General features: G+C 40.7%; 1 protein-coding gene across 1 annotated transcript in view; it reads left to right on the top strand.

Moving 5' to 3' along the window:
* The first annotated feature begins 8,891 nt into the window (after positions 1-8,891).
* The window catches only part of LOC124045926 (radixin), a 44,514-nt gene continuing 41,261 nt past the window's right edge, over positions 8,892-12,144 (top strand). Inside the window, exon 1 of the mRNA XM_046365745.1 lies at positions 8,892-9,157. The gene's annotated coding sequence lies outside the window, so the exon portion shown is untranslated. The remainder of the gene's footprint in view (positions 9,158-12,144) is intronic.

Raw genomic sequence — 12,144 nt, 5'->3', positions numbered from 1 at the left:
GGTGAGGTTTGTTGGATGCCATCTGTTTATGTAGTAATGCACAACATTATACACATTTACAAATACATTGATTAGGCCTAAACAATATAAATAAACAGGTTATTCAATTCTGACATGCTTAAAAGGATCTAAGGATTGGGTAGGTTACTTTCTAAATGTCATCTGGTACTGTTACTAGATACCCGTCCAAAAGTTGAATCAATAACGCAACTTTAGAATTACCCAAACTCAGTTACGCAATCTGATTACTTTCAGACTCGCTCAGGTTTAACAAACCTAAATGCATGCCTTTTTCCATGCTAAATTGAATGTCAAAAGCTGTTAACAGAAAGATGTCTATGTATTTTTTTCCCTGCAAACATCCTATCTGAATGTAAAAGTAGTCCAAGATAATCATCTACTTTTTCAAAAGTATCTGTAATCTGATTACAATATTTTAGCTGGTAACATAAGGTGATTAGTTTGTTTCTTTTGTAATCAGATTACATGCATCTGATTGCATGTAGGCCTAATAAATTACTCCCCAATCCTGTTCCTGTCTGCACTTCAGTAATAGGATCATAGATCTTGGCTTGTTCCCCCACACTGGCCTCAGCCCCATGGTCTCATAATACTCATAACCAGCTACCACCCATATAATCGACTTACTGTAGGCCTACATCAATGAATCCCATCACAAAGCACTTACTTGACTTTACTTTATCATAGACTTGCTAAACTCACTTATGCAACCTTGATTTCAGTTTAAATAACAATTAATCCTCGGGTCAATTTATACAGTAAGACTGCGCATTAGCGTTATACTTTGGATAGAATTTGCCCATAGGCACAGATCTAGAATCAGTTTACCCTCATCTAATCCCACATTTAACTATCAGGTGGAAATTGCTAAACTGACCAGAGGTCAGTGTCTAGGGGTAGCTTTCTACCTACTGAGGTAAATCAGAAGACTGAGTGAGTGGATGGGGGAGGAGAGGACAGATTAATCAAAGATCAGGGACAGATTAGAGAGGGATTGTACTCCCCTTTGCCACACCCCATGTCCCAATACTATAAAAAGACTAGACAATTACCAGGGACTGCAGCTGAGATGTCTAAAAATTACAGATACACCTCATGTCTTTGTCATTATACTTTGACTAGAGTATACAATATTATAGTCCGATGTCTTATACATGGAACAATGCATAGCTTTCATCATCATAGAAGTATAATGCAGAGATTTCATTATAGATGTAGGCTACTGTATATTGACACACTGAGCTACAATCCAATAGTGAGGCCACTGCACTAAGAACATTCAGTGGATTGTTGTGGTGTCCACAAGATTTTAATGGAATCAGATTCTCCCAGACATAATAACCTCACTGAGTCAATGAGAAGAGTCTGGCTCATGGCCGTAGGGATAGATCTTAATCTAAACTCAGAACAGTTTTAGAATTAGTTGAAAAAAGGCTCATAAGTAAGGATTTCACTGTAAAGTATACACCTGTGGTATACGGAGCATGTGACAAATACAATTTGATTTGATGAATAAGAAGAGCGCAAACAAAAAAGAACAAAAAAAAGCTGAAAACAAGAGAGATCATGAGCCAGTGAGAGAGAGGTAGAAGGAGAGGCAGAGTGAGAAAGAGAGCAAGAACTCAATTCCTTCTCATCTCTTTGACAAATTACCAACCACAATAGACAGCTACAGTAGCTCTCCCCTGCAGTGCCTACCTGAAGTGTAGGATGACGATAGTGCAGTTGGTATTGGGAGTTAGTGATGTCAAAGTAGCCTAGTGATGCCAAGCTACAAACTGAGATAACGAATGAGTCAGAAACAGACTGAGTCACATAATACGGCTGTGGTAATGGAGTGTAAAGTAACCACATCAGTAGTTAGGTCATTGATACAGAATGGGGACAGTTACGATGTGGTGGGAGTGTGAGGGACCGTCAGTAAATAGAGACGGACTAACAATGAGAATGTTTAGACTATATGTGAAAAAAGGTCCAGTTTCCATGATAACAAATACAAATTCAATCTAGACACAGTTGCCCAAGAGTACACAAAGAATGAAACCAACCTTGGCCTAAACCTCAACACCACAGGTAACTTCCACAAGGTTGTGAACGATCTAAGAGACAAGGCAAGAAGGGCTGTCTTTGCCATCAAAAGGAACATACTGTACAACTTGACATCTCAATTATGATCTGGCTAAAATATAACGTATTGCTCTCTATGGTTGTGAGGTCTGGAGTCCATTCAACAACCAAGAAATCACAAAATTGGACAAACACCCAATAGAGACTCTGCATGCAGAATTCTGCAAAAATATCCTTCATGTACAACTCAAAATCCCAAACAATGCATGTACAGCAGAATTAGGACTATACCTGCTAATGATCAAAATCCAGAAGAGCTGTTAAATTCTACAACTACCCAAAAGAAAGCAATGCCCACACAAAACCCTCAACTGCAGAGAAATTAACCTAAAGAGTCCCCTAAGCCAGCTGGTTCTGGGGCTCTGTTCACAAACAGACCACACAGAGCCCCATGACAGCAACACAATTAGACCCAACCCAATTATGAAAAAACAAAAATATTACTTTTTGACACAGAAAGAAAACAAGCTAACCGGAATGCTATCTGGCCCAAAATAGAGAATACACAGTAGCAGAATACCTGACCACTGTGACAGACCCAAAATTAAGAAAATCCCTGACCATGTACAGACAGTGAGTATAACCTTGCTATTGAGAGAGGCCACCATAGGCAGACCTGGCTCTGCCCACAAAATCAGGTGGAAACTGAGCTGCCCTTATCTCCTGCCAAAGGTATGACCATATTAGAGACACATACAGTGAATTCTGAAAGTATTCAGACCTCTTGACTTTTTCTACATTTTGTTATGTTACAGCCTTACTCTAAAATTGATTAAATAATTTTTTTTCCAGCTCAATCTACACACAATACCCCATAATGACAAAGCAAAAACATTTTTATTACATTTTTTAAATATTTAATACAATTAAATATCAGATTTACATAGTCGTGGCCAAAAGTTGCAAATGACACAAATATACATTTTCAAAGTCTGCTGCCTCAGTTTGTATGATGGCAATTTACATATACTCCAGAATGTTATGAAGAGGGATCAGATTAATTGTAATTAATTGCACATTCCCTCTTTGCCATGCAAATGAACTGAATCCCCCCCAAAAACATTTCCACTGCATTTCAGCCCTGCCACAAAAGGACCAGCTGACATGTCAGTGATTCTCTCATTGACACAGGTGTGAGTGTTGATGAGGACAAGGCTGGAGATCACTCTGTCATGCTGATTGAGTTCGAATAACAGACTGGAAGCTTCAAAAGGAGGGCGGTGCTTGGAATCATTGTTCTTCCTCTGTCAACCATGGTTACCTGCAAGGAAACACGTGCCGTCATCATTGCTTTGCACAAAAAGGGCTTCACAGGCAAGGATATTGCTGCCAGTAACATTGCACCGAAATCAACCATTTATCGCATCATCAAGAACTTCAAGGAGAGAGATTCAATTGTTGTGAAGAAGGCTTCAGAGCACTCAAGAAAGTCCAGCAAGCGTCAGGACCGTCTCCTAAAGTTGATTCAGCTGCGGGATCAGGGCACCACCAGTACAGAGCTTGCTCAGGAATGGCAGCAGGCAGGTGTGAGTGCATCTGCACGCACAGTGAGGCGAAGACTTTTGGAGGATGGCCTGGTGTCAAGAAAGACAGCAAAGAAGCCACTTATCTCCAGGAAAAACATCAGGGACAACCTGATATTCTGCAAAAGGTACAGGGATTGGACTGCTGAGGACTGTGGTAAAGTCATTTACTCTGATGAATCCCCTTTCCGATTGTTTGAGGCATCCGGGAAAAAAAGCTTGTCCGGAGAAGACAAGGTGAGCGCTACCATCAGCCCTGTGTCATACAAACAGTAAAGCATCCTGTGACCATTTATGTGTGGGGTTGCTTCTCAGCCAAGGGAGTGGACTCACTCACAATTTTGCCTAAGAACACAGTTATGAATAAAGGATGGTACCAACACATCCTCCGAGAGCAACTTCTCCCAACCATCCAGGAACAGTTTGGTGACGAACAATGCCTTTTCCAGCAGGATGGAGCACCTTGCTATAAGGCAAAAGTGATAACTAAGTGTCTCGGGTAACAAAACATCAATATTATGGGTCCATGGCCAGGAAACTCCCCAGACCTTAATCTCATTGGGAACTTGTGGTCAATCCTCAAGAGGCGGTTGGACAAACAAAACCCCACAAATTCTGTATTGTATTATTTTCGACATTGTAGAATTAACTATGAAATAACACATATGGAATCTTGTAGTTACCAAAAAAAGTATTAAACAAATCAAAATATAGTTTATATTTGAGATTCTTCAAAGTAGTCATCCTTTGTCTTGATGACAACTTCTCTCATCCAGATTAATTCCAACAGTCTTGAAGGAACTCACAAATATGCTGACCACTTGTTGGCTGCTTTTCCTTCACTCTGCGGTCCAACTCATCCCAAATCATCTCAATTGGGTTGTGGCCAGGTCATCTGATGAAGCATTCCATCACTCTCCTTCATGGTCAAATAGCCCTTACACAGCCTGTAGTTGTGTCCTGTTGAAAAATAAATGATAGTCCCACTAAGCACAAACCAGATGGGATGGAGTATCCTGCAGCATGCTGTGGTAGGCATGCTGGTTAAATTAATCACAGACAGTGTCAACATCAAAGCACCCCCACACCATCACACCTCCTCCTCCATGCTTCACGGTAGGAGCCACACGTGGAGTTTATCCGTATACCTACTCTGCATCTCACAAAGACAAGACTTTGGAACAAAAAATCACAAATTTGGACTCAGGCCAAAGGAAAGATTTCCACCGTTCTAATGTCCATTGCTCGTGTTTCTTGGCCCAAGAAAGTCTCTTCTTATTGGTGTCCTTTAGCAGTGGTTTCTTTGCAGCAATTAAAAGTAAACACTTAAATATCTGGGTGCAGGACCATAAATACTCCTGTAAACCAAACCTAGTCTAATTTGGGACACCCTAGCCTCAACAGGCAGCCAGTTTAGTTCCTGAAAGCAGCTCCTGCCTATATAAGTATGTGGACTCACCTTCAATACTACCCTGATCAACTTATTCTGGGCTATCTGGAGCTTCCCCTTCATAAGTTTAGATAAGCCCCCAAACCAGGAAGTACTAGCATAGTCAAAATGGCATTGAATGAGGGCAGTAGCTAGCACTTTCATGGAGTCCTTATCAAGCAGCTTGGACTTTCTAGCCCAAAACTTAGTCCTGGCATTAACCTTCCTAGCACCTTATTGGCCATGCTCACACCTCCCAAGCTTCCATCAAGGGTACATCCTAAGTAGCTAACAGAGGTTTTAGTAGTCAGCACCTCACCCCCTAACTCCACTCTGATTTCAGACAACCTACACAATTTAGGTCTGGATCCCAAAATAATTGCTTCAGTTTTCCATAAGTGCAGAGAAAGCGTAATATCTCCAAGCCATTTGCTAATGTTAGTAAGCTCTATGCTAAGTATGCTCTCCATCATATTTTAACTTTTGTGAGACACCAGAAGTGTAGAGTCATCCACATAAAGAAAAAGACGGCAAGAACAAGCATCTTTCATATCCTTAATATACAATAAAAACAGCAGAGGCCTAAGCACACTCCCCTGCGGAACGCCACAACTCATTGGTTTTGCCTGAGATAGTGAACCATTAACCTCTACTAATTGCTCCCTTCCTGATAAATAGGACTTTACCCAGCCTAGAGGGATACTGCTTAACCCCAGTGCATCCAGTTTGGAGATTAGGAGACAGTGGTTAATTAGATCAAACGCCTTCTGTAGGTCAAGCAGTACCATTCCACACAGATTTCCCTCATCAATCTCTTTCCTGATGAAGTCAGTCAAGTAAAGTAGACATGAATCAGTGGAGTATGTTTTTCTAAAACCCGACTGAAAATCACACATTAGACCCTGTTTGTTAACATATTCATACATTTTCTCATATACAATTCTCTCCAGGATCTTTGATGTTACACAGAGGAGAGATACAGGCCTATAAGTCCCAGGGTCAGACTTTGTCCCCTTCTTATACAGAGGTATAACTTTAGCTTGTTTTATGTCCCTGGGAAAGGTGCCTTGTTCAAGAGAGAGATTAACAATATGCTTAATACAAGGGCCAATTTGCTCAGCAGAATCTATTAGAAACCTTGCAGGAATATTATCCAGGCCTCTGGCTTTGGAGCACTTACGCTCTGCCAGCATACTGACTATTTTGGCTGTTGCTATCTTTGCAAAAGAAAAAGAGTTTGAACCCCTAACTCTACATAATAATTCTTGACTTGGTTGCTTCCATACAAACCAGAACTGGTGGGCAGCTTGCTAACCAGCTTGCTGGCAACAGAAGTTAAAAAAAGAGTTGAATTAATTGGAAACCTCTGATTTTTTATATACCATCTCCCCTTTGATGTTCAGTCCAACACTGTTTAGTTTGTTTTTGGTAGTGCTACTACAGCCTAGTTCCTTAAATGATTTCCAAAGCTTTTTAGGGTCATTTTTGTTTTCAATTATTTTCTCAGCAAAGTAACCCCTCTTAGCTTCATCCATCCTGCTCTGTGCTTAATTTCTGTAACGTTTATATAGGACTGAGGGAAAGATTAACGGAGAATGAGTATGAAGCTACAAGCTTGGCACACCTGTTTTTGTCTATTTTCAGGTGTCTCCAGGAATGTTCGATCAGGTTCAAGTCCAGGCTCTGGCTGGGTTACTCAATGACATTCAGAGACTTGTCCCAAAGCCATTTCTGCGTTGTCTTGACTGTGTGCTTAGGGTCGTTGTCCTGTTGGAAGGTGAACCTTCAAGCCAGTCTGAGTTCCTGAGCGGTCTGGAGCAGGTTTTCATCAAGGATCTCTCTATACTTTTCTCCGTTCATCTTTCCCTCAATCCTGACCAGTCTCCCAGTTCCTGATGCTGAAAAACATCCCCGCAGCATGATGCTGCCATCACCATGCTTCACCATAGGGATGGTATTGGCCAGGTGATGAGCAGTGCCTGGTTTCCTCCAGACGTGATGCTTGGCATTCAGGCCAAAGAGTTAAATCTTGGTTTCATCAGACCAGAAAATGTTGTTTCTTTCCCTTCTGGAAGGTTCGTCCCTCGCCACAGAGTAACTCTGGAGCTCTGTCAGAGTGACCATCGGATTCTTGGTCACCTCCCTGACCAAGGACCTTCTCCCTCAATTACTCGGTTTGGCCGAGCAGCCAGCTCTAGGAAGAGTCTTGGTGGTTCCAAACTTCTTCCATTTAAGAATGATGGAGGCCACTGTGTTCCTGGGGACCTTCGATGCTGCAGACATTCTTTGGTACCTTTCCCCAGATCTGTGGCTCGACACAATCCTGTCTCGGAGCGCTACGCATAATTGCTTCAACCTTATGACTTGGTTTTTGCTCTGACATGCACTGTCAACTGTGGGACCTTATATAGACAGTTTTGTGCCTTTCCAAATCATGTCCATTCAATTGAATTTACCACAGGTGAACTCTAATCAAGTTGTAGAAACATCTAAAGGATAATCATTGGAAACAGGATGCATCTGAGCTCAATTTCATGTCCATAGCAAAGGACATTTGAAAACACTTTATATCCTGGATTCACATGGAATTGTTGTTCAATTTAAATGTTTGAATATTAAATTATTTGTGATGGGATGAAATTAAGGTATTTTTTCATACATTTGAAAAAAAAAAAAATCTGTTTTCACATTGTCATTATGGGGTATTGTGTATAGATTGATGAAGGAAAAATATGTTTGATCTATTTTAGAATAAGGCTGTAACAGGACAAAAAAACTGTGGAAAAACTGAAGGGGTCTGAATTCTTTCCGAATGCACTGTATTTCCCACAGATCACACAGACCCAAAAAGGATTTGAAAACAAATGAAACATTGATAAACTCCTACAATATATCGGTTAGGCGAAATGCCGCAATGTGCAATCACAGCAGCAAGATTTGTGACCCATTGCCATGAAAACAGGACAACCAGTGGAGCACAAACATTGTAAATAAAACAAATATTTATTAGTACTACAACTATTTGCACATTGTTAAAAACACTGTACATAGCTGCTAATATAACCTTTAAAACTTCTTCATCTTTTTGAAACGTTTGAATGCAATGTTTACTGTACATTTCTTTTCAAGTTTTTTGTTGTTGATGTTTTGTTTTGTTTATTGTTTATTTCACTTGCTTTGGCAATGTAAACATGTTTCCCATGCCAACAAAGCACATTTGAATTGAATTGAGACTGTGTGATTAGGAGAAGAGTGTGTGTAAACCAGGACATGTTTGAAATATGCGCATTAAATGTAGGCTTATTGTATTCTCAGAAGGGTATGAGGACAGGTGTCTTGGCCTAGATACATAGAGAAGTCCGGTTACAGTCATATTCCCTCATTATTAGTATGTGCTTTATGTTGAAGCATGTTCATAATCTGTGAGTCACATTTCCTGTTGACACCCTCCTTGGTAATACAGTAATGTATTCATGAAAAACAACAATACTTAGTGTCTAAATTGATAGGTCTTATGTTTCTAAAGTCTCATCCTCACAAGAATATCTTGGCAGTCACTCATATGTTATCCCCGGAAAACCCTCATTTTAAAAGATACATTTACGACATTTTGCCCCTTGAAAAATGCGATTCATAGAAACACTGCGTTGAAACTGATCTCAACACAACTTATATAAACGCATTAGTCGTTTAGAAACATTTTAAATGTCTCAAGTCCATCTTTCTATGGGCTACCTTCAGGTTATTGTTGGTTAAGGCAGGACATTTTGAAGTTGACTCGTATCACATTTACGTTGTGCTTGTGTATGTTCCTCTCTCAACCCAGTTTTAAGTGAGCGTGTTCCATCAATGAACCACGCCTCGCTCCGCAGCGTAAAAGTCCGACGGCCATATTGACTGACTGCATCTCCTTCTCCGCGGTGAAACTGGCCCAGTCGCGTCATACATAGCGGGGTGTCTAACGGAAAACAACCCGGTCTATTTTGGTCGCGTGGGATTTAAAGTAGACTACCAGGTGGACAGTTTACCGTTTTCAGAACGCAGTTCATCAACTGAGGTGAGTTTTTAACTGGTGCATTTTTTCGCTGGTGGCTCCTAAACAGCTCAGAATAAAGGGAATTTGCTCTGTGTCGACCATAGCTGTCGTAATGTAGACTTGTTACCAAGATAAACACGCTCCAGTATAATATGTGCTCTCTCTATAGGCCTATTGGTATTAATCCCGTCTTTTTGTAATTGTGAAAACTTTTGGTATAATGTTCAATGTTTCATTCAAGGACATTACTGATCATACGGGCCATCGACCATAGAACAACTTAAGTGTTAAACATTTCAAAAGTTATTTAAGTTACCAGTTAAATGTCACTACAGTTGTCTGTGACCGAGCATCAAACTAATTGGTCATTTCCATTCACCTTAGCGTTACATTTAATTCACTTTAGGCTACGGATAAGGCTTTCAATGTTCAGTGTTAATTTAGAATGTTTTTAATATATGAGATGAATGAAAGTAGGCTACTACCTGGTTTGTTTTCATGACAACTGTGACATGCCCTCCTTTGATGCATAACAAACACAACGGTTTGCAACTTTGTTGCAGGTGCCGATTACACGTGTGCAGTATTTGTAATCGTTTCTTGTTACATTGTAGCCTATTTTGCACTCTCGCGACCAGTTCCCCAAGCTGGCCAGTGGAGTGTTTTTCTGTGGTTTTAGACATGTTTTGTGGTAGTAGCTTAATTCAAATTCCACTTGTTTCTGCTCAGCGACAAATACTTTAGATTCTACAAAGGACAATATGGGTTCATGTTTTTTGGGGGGCAAACATGACCTTGAACATCACCACTCGAAGTGCGCGACCTGGCAGCATATAACGGTGCTTGTAAAACCATCTGGCAGAAACAGATGCTATGATGACGCTTTTAATTAGGCCTGTCACAGTGGGACACCATATTTTATTGGCCATTGTCCCTGTCACTCAAACCCTCCTGTTGCTCAGTTCATCCCTCCTGTGGGGCTGCGTTACAACCATATAAATAGATAGAGGACTCATCTTTATCTGTGCCGTTTATAGAATGTGTCAGCATGGGCAGCACCATTGAGGCTACAACACATAGCAATTCCCACCCAGTTTACTACGTTGACTACTTTAAAATAGTGGAAGCATGTTGGAAGCTATCATGCGCATGCTAAAATGGCCTTTTGACCACTAGAGGCCTCCATCATTCTCTATGGTTACAACTCATTTAAGAAAGGACTTACCAACATGATCCTTTTTACTGCAGGTTTCATGTTTCTTCCAGTACTATAGTGTGTTGAATAATCCTGTGCCTGCGGAAGTCTTGGACATGGTCACTGTCCTCCAGTTGAATATTGGAAGACTATAGTACATTTACTATTTATACATTAAACATTTATACATAACCATCTTTTTCTCATGGTTATGCAACTGAACACCACTGATCGTATACTTGTATTTAATGTGTTCAATTTACGTCAGACAATTTTTCCTCCAAATGTGTGCCGCCTCACACATCGTCGTAAAGTAAACCTATATGGGTAGCAAAGATAAGGCCCTGCTCGGTAACAGTCTGTACAGGGTGTTCTGAACCAGCATGACTGACATCTCTGGCAGGGTCACAGACTGATGCTATCTGGTTACCTTGGCGATGCATTTGGTTTCCCAGCGGCCTCAGGGAAATCCCATCCCTGTCATTCCAACGTGATAACCCTGAAACAAAGGACTGTATTAATCAGGAAATGAACCAGGTAATACAGGATATTACAATAAAACACTTTGTTATGGTTAAATAGGAACGGGATGGTTCACCAGACTCTGCACTCCTATGGCTGTATCAGTAGGGGGTTGAATTAGGCCTTACACGTTGTCACTCATGTGAGCCTTTCCTACAACTTTCCAGAAGTTGAAATGCCTCATAAGGAGAGCCTAGTACAGTTGTCACAGCTGTTGTAATGGTGCTACATATAATTTGTCTGTATGCCCTCTGTAGTGTAATTCACACCACAGCTGGAGATGTTACCATCAGTGTGTGTGAGTTTACCATGTAAACTCACACACACACACACACACCACAAACGCACACTAAACCCACTGGCACATGTGTTTAGCAACCTCTTTGCTCTTTCTTGTACAACTGCAGTGAAAGTGTGAAAGAAGAGGAGGGAAACATGATTTGTGAGGGGTACACAGACAGTGTCTGGGAGAGGCTTGTTACTGTAAAGCATGTAATTCATTTTATGAGCCTTATATGCCATGCTCTGTTAAGCTATTGCATCAGAGAGGGGGAGAAAGGCAGAGAGAGGGAATGGAGAGATAATGTGTGTGTGTGTAGCGCAGAGCCTCATTGTTTCTGGATGAATGGTGACCTGGAAGCTTTATCCGTTTGAGAGTGACCCTCCGGCTTTGGGTGAATAGAGGGGTCAGGTAACACATTATATATTTTCTCTGCTAGGCAGGCTTGAGTGAGTTGGCTTAACAGGGAGTACCTGTGTTTGGCACCGGATGCTAGTTTATGACCTCACCGAGTCAACAGGTTATGGTTGCCCTGAGGTGGGTGGTGAAGTCACAGGTCAATATATATATATTTTTCCCCCATAACCTGTAGGCAGGTAGGACTTGGGTCTTAATGGATAGTTCAGAAGTTCAGCTCTTTTCTATATCCTGTAGGGACACAATGTATGGTATGTACTTTTCTGTGAGTTTCTCACCCAGGTGGCACACATGGTGATATGTGGAAAGGGAACAGGCAGGGTAGTTTAAAAAAGTTGTGTTTTTGCAGATATTACTGTAGTATATACAAGTGTGTAGTTTAGTATACTACAGATTACTATATAATTCTATAGTAAGTACTGTAATATTCTATAGTAAACTGTAGTATTTCTTTCCATGTGGGTCTCTGTTATACACTGCTCAAAAAAATAAAGGGAACATAATGTAACTCCAAGTCAATCACACTTCTGTGAAATCAAACTGTCCACTTAGGAAGCAACACAAATTTCACATTTACATTTACATTTACATTTA

Source organism: Oncorhynchus gorbuscha, linkage group LG01 (genome assembly GCF_021184085.1).
Source record: "Oncorhynchus gorbuscha isolate QuinsamMale2020 ecotype Even-year linkage group LG01, OgorEven_v1.0, whole genome shotgun sequence".
NCBI classification, from domain to species: Eukaryota; Metazoa; Chordata; class Actinopteri; order Salmoniformes; family Salmonidae; genus Oncorhynchus; species Oncorhynchus gorbuscha.
This window is presented reverse-complemented; position numbering and strand designations above follow the sequence as displayed.